This window comes from Notamacropus eugenii, chromosome 2 (assembly GCF_028372415.1).
Source record: "Notamacropus eugenii isolate mMacEug1 chromosome 2, mMacEug1.pri_v2, whole genome shotgun sequence".
NCBI classification, from domain to species: Eukaryota; Metazoa; Chordata; class Mammalia; order Diprotodontia; family Macropodidae; genus Notamacropus; species Notamacropus eugenii.
Genome location: NC_092873.1, coordinates 478,174,044 through 478,179,537, shown reverse-complemented (window position 1 = coordinate 478,179,537; position 5,494 = coordinate 478,174,044).

Sequence of the window (5,494 nt, the reverse complement as noted above, 5' to 3'; positions counted from 1 at the left end):
TTAACTTTGGAACTCCCATCCTTGGGGCCTATGCTGGGAGCAAATGAGCAGAAACTCACATGGAAAATATATATCTAGCCAGTCCCGGATGCCAGCTCTGGCCATCGGTTTGTCATCCACCCTGCCAAAGTATGCTGTGGATCCCTTGGTGGGGCAGGTGGGTATTGGTCTGTTCGGTTTTGTAGTTCTTACCTTGGGACTCAAGCTGTCTTGATGGGGGAGGGCACAAGCAAAAACCCACACAGCCTACCATATCTAGCTGGAACCGACTATGTTTTCCTTTCCACCTAGGCTTGAATATGATCATCTTGCTATCCACCTTGCTGTGGTGTATGTGTCTCTCTTTTCTTTCCTTTTTCCCTCTGGCTCTGGGAGCCATTAAAATCAGTACTCTTTTTACTTCTAGAAAGATTATGTCAATCCACTCCCCTTTGATTTTACTTACCAAATCAAAACACCCTGCCTTCTATTAGAATAATAAGCTACCTGAGCATAGAAATTGTCTGACTTTTTGTATTCATATCTTCAATCCTTGGCACATAGTAAGCACTTAATAAACACCTTTTAATTCATTCATTCACCCACTCATAGTTATAGATCACAAGCCTCTGCATATATTTGCTCTTTTTTTTTTTTTGGTGATATTTGCTTTTAGTAGATATACCATTTTTTTTTCAAAGTAAAAGTTATCTAGTTAAATACCATAGTAATATAAATGGCAAGGAAAATCTCCCTCCCACCACAAACAGGAGTACACTCAAGGATGTTCTGGAGGGTTATTAAAATTTCAGGATGGGCTTTTATCTGGGTAGATCTAATCTGGGCTTTAATTATGGGCTGCTCTGCATGAAGGGGCTGTGGGTGCTCTTTCTTAGCCACAAGTCCTGGGATGCTCTCTGCTGCCATCTGCTGGTCTCACGGATATGAACAGCTCTGTGCAATCTGCTGTTTTCTGCTTCCACCTGCTGGTTGTGCTCTGCTTTGCTACTGCTATGCGACTTTTCCCCCACCTTATTCCTCGAAGGATGGGTATTTTGCTATTTTGGCACATAAGTTCAGAATTTTTCTTATTCTTTTGTGATTTAAACCCAAAAGCTTCAGCTCACTATGTAGTAAGCAGAAACCTATAGTCCTAGGCTAAATCTGTCCTTTCAACCCATTGGATTCTATCTGGTTGGCTACTGTCAGGGTTCAATTCTTTTATTTAAAAATTTTCTTTTTCAACTATTCCACTGCTATGTTGTGATCCATGAAAATTCAAATTTTCCAGGCTTCTGTTATCAAAATTGTAAGGGTTAGGGTGGAGTTCAGTGAGTTTTGTCTTCTATTCCTACTAATAATGGGAGTGCTGCTCTCTCTAGAAAAGATTTCCTGAGTGTTTACTATGAGTCTGTGGGAGGGACAAGAAAGAGTATCCTATTGGTCAGAATATAGGTCATACTTTTCCTCTAAATGTGGCTATTGGAAAACCTGAGTGAGACCTGCAGTTATATTCTTAGAGACTGGTTCATCCAACTGTGATAAAAGCAAAGTTAAGTGAAGAATTTGCTGCCAGTCCCTTACTGGCTTCTCTTCTTCCCCTTTCTTCCCTCCCCTCCCCCCCTACCTCCCACCCAGTCCAGTGCTTGCTCCACCCTTGTGAATCCTGGAGACTTTCTCTACCAGTGATGTAACCCCTAGGATGTCGCAGCAGGTTTAGGTTTATGGTCTACAGAGGTAAAGGCTCCAAGTTGGTAGTAATTTTGCCCTTGCCCATGTAGCTATGGTGTCACCACTACCATTGTCCTGGTCCTACCAAGGGGCTCCATGTGTCTGGGGAAAGCCCTGACACCTCCCTCCTTTCTCTATGTTTGCTCTAGTGAGTTAAAAAAAGAAACTAAACTAATATTGTAGCAGATAGCTGTCCTCTCTTCCTGATCTCATTAGTTTTTCTTCCTTAGCTAGGGAGAAATAAAGTCCCAGGGTCTTTGGAAAGGCAGCCAAGTCCAAGCCTGGTCAGAGGGACTTCTACAGGTCAGGCTGCATGCCGGTCTTTCTAAACTTTCTCCATCATGCCACAGAAACACCTTCACTCTTTATCCCTTACAGTGGAAGTACCCAATGCCCCTTTAGCTTCATCCTCTGATTGGCTGCTTCCTCCCAGAAGCTCCATTTTAAGTAGGATTCCCAGGCCAGCCATGTCTCTACTTAGCTCCAGTAGCTCCTCTACTCTGTCCCTTCCTACCCTCCTTCCACTTCCCTCCTCCCCTCTTTTCAGCTTCCTTTGGCGTTGTGTTCTCAAGATACATTGTCTTTTTTTTCTATTTGAGTTTGTATTGCCAGCATTTAACACATAATGCTTTGCACACAGCAAGGGCTTAATAAATACCTGTTGCCTGGACTTGGAAGAGCCCAGCACCAGCAATCAGAAGGGCTTAGCCAGAATACCACTGCCCTCTAGCTTTGTGACCTCACATAAATCACATGACTTATGTGAACCTCAGTTTCCATAGCTATAAAAATGGGAGACATAACAATAATGTCAGCTGTGCAGACCTCATAGGACTGTTACGAGAATCAAATTAGAGCACGTAAAGATGACATATAAAGGTGAGCTCTTATTGTTGTCAGGCATTTGTACAGGATTTTTCTTTCTCCAGTCTCTGTTCTCTACCAGCCAATGAGAGAACTGTTAACTGCTTAAGAGTTTCCTGTACAAAATCTTAAATTCCCTGGAGATGTGGATCCTCCAAAGTCTAGTAGATGAATAAATAATATTGAAAATTTAGCATTTATGAAGTAGCTTCTATGCCCAAGGAAGCAACTATCAATGTTTTATTAGAATGCACTTAAAAGGTACCAGAATAGAAAAGCCCCATTCTGTCTTCCTGGAAGCTGATATTCAATGTTGATTTTGGTTGAAATTCCAAAGGAAACGTCTCTCCTCCCCAAACTGTACTCACCCTTTTTGTCCTCATTAATGAGTTTTATTCTGTCTGTTTTACCCACTTAATAACATTTTATTATTTCCAATTACATGTATAGATAGTTTTCAACATTCATTTTAATAAGATTTTGAGTTCCAAATCTCTTTTCTCCCTCCCTCCCCTTCCCCAAGATGTCAAGCAATCTGACATAGGCTGTACATGTACAATCATATGAAGCATATTTCCACATTAGTCATATTGCAATCTGCACTTCCTTTCCCATGTGTGAGGGTACATAAGTAGGACTCCCTAGAATTTTGGGTCTATATAATTCTAGTAGATGAATAAATAATGAGCCTATAGCTCTGCTGAAAGAAGAGAGTCTGGAGCCTTCCCCAGGTGGTCAGACTCAGTTTTGGAAGCTGTTGCTCATAGAATGTCTCATGATCCCAGTTGAGCTGCTTAGGGCTGAATTTTCCAAACTACAGCTTTTCTGGGAATGCTTCCAGCTGGATCTTTTAAGATGACTCTTATGGGGCTACAAAATAAATACCAGAAAAGAAATAATGTTTTAAAAAATAAGGGAGGAAGTATGTTTTTAAATAAAATTTCTGTCATTTAGACAATGATTCTACAAGGCTGCTCTAGAGGGAGCAGAGCTCACTCCTTAACAACGGCCAATAAATGTTTCATGCTTAGAAAATGTTCTAGTAGACTTTACTCTGAATTTGTCCTGCTAATGGGGGAATCTATAGCCAATAAAAGGATAATTGCTGAATAATTAAAGTGAACACATAATCTCCAGACTTCACTTGGGCCATTAGTTTGACTGACCCAAACCTTTTATCCTTCCCCCTTAGGTAATAAGGAGAAAAGTTCATCATTTAGAGTTTTATCTTTGCCCTCCCACTATCTGGCTCTGAAATAGACAAGGTAGGCAGTCACTCAGGGCAGAGCATGCAGAGAGGCATTGGGCACAATGAGTGATAATTTTTATTATGCCTTTTTATAAATACACATGAGAGGGAGCTTGACGAATAGACAGAAGGCTAATCTTGGAGTCAGAATTGAAGCTCTGTCTTTGTCACATTAGCTATGTGACCATGGATAAATCCTTTAACATCTTAAGCCCTCTACCAACCCTATAAGATGATAAGTTAAAGATAAATTGAAAAATTTGATCACTGAAGGGAATATATATTTATGTACGAATGCATATATTTTGAATGTCAGAAAATTTTTCTCTTCATGATTACAGTAATTTTTTTTTGTGGTGATAATGGCTAACATTAATATAGGGCTTTAAAGTTTGCAAGTACTTCAAGATATCTCATTTTGTCCTCACAACATGTCTTTTATGTAGGTGCTATTGTTATCCCTCCTTTTTACAGCTGAGGAAACTGAGGCAGACAGAGGTTAAGTGACTTGCACTGGGTCACACTGTTAATATCTGAGGACAGATTTGAACTTAAGTCTTCCTGACTCCAGGGCCAGCGTTCTATCCAGTGAGTCACCTAGATGCTTCACTATGGTTGAATGACTAATTAATTTATGGAACTATGAAATAGGGTGGGCACACCCAGTTCTTTGGGTACTTGCCAAGAAAGACGACAATGGCAGTGGTCAGTGATGCTGCAATCACATTTTAATAAGGTACAGAAGGTGTAGAGGTACAGACGTACAGAGACAAATGGCAAAAAGATACACAGAGGTAGACGGTGTGAGGACTAGGGTAGATTGATGAAGGAAGACAGTGTGAGGAAGAGGATGGGGAAGGGAAGAGGCACAGAGTATCGTTCATGCCACCATGGATTAGAGTTGAGAGCACTCATCAGCATGGACCCAATGAAGAGGAAAGAAGCCTTAAGGGGCTAGAAAATGAGATCTCATTTTTATAGGGTTTCTTGGGGGCCAGACTAATTATTATCTGTGCTGCCTTGGGTTAGTTCATTGACATATCTAAATGGTCTCCAAGCTGTCAGTAAAACATATTCATGTCCTGTCAGGGTTAGGAGCACCATTTGGTATTCTGCTGGTCTTAGTGCACATGTCTGGAACTCATCTGAGATGTACATGCCATAGGACCAAAAGACCCTGACAGCAAAACCTACATGACTTGATGCTGTGCAGATTTTTCTGACTCTTTGTGACCCCATTTGGAGTTTTCTTGGCAAAGATACTGGAATGGTTTGCCATTCCCTTCTCCAGCCCTTTTTACAGATAGGGAAACTGAGGCAAATAAGGGTAAATGACTTGCCCAGGTCACACAGCTGACAAGCATCTGAGGATAGATTTGAACTCAGGAAGATGAGTCTTCCTGACTCCAGGCACTCTCTCTTAAGCAATACCTCAGCTGCCCTTTTAGCACATATTACTGGGTGTGATTTTCGGTTAATATATGATACAGTTCGCCAATTATGCTCCTTGATCCTTGGAATAGTTTGTGACTTCTAGGTTCTTTTTTGCAATCTTATTTCCTCCTATTGCTACTTTATACTGACTACATATAAACTTACTAGAAGTGAGGCGGAGGAGGTGGTAGGTGGAGGATCAGAACAAGATATAATTTTAGCCTAGGGGTTAATTGT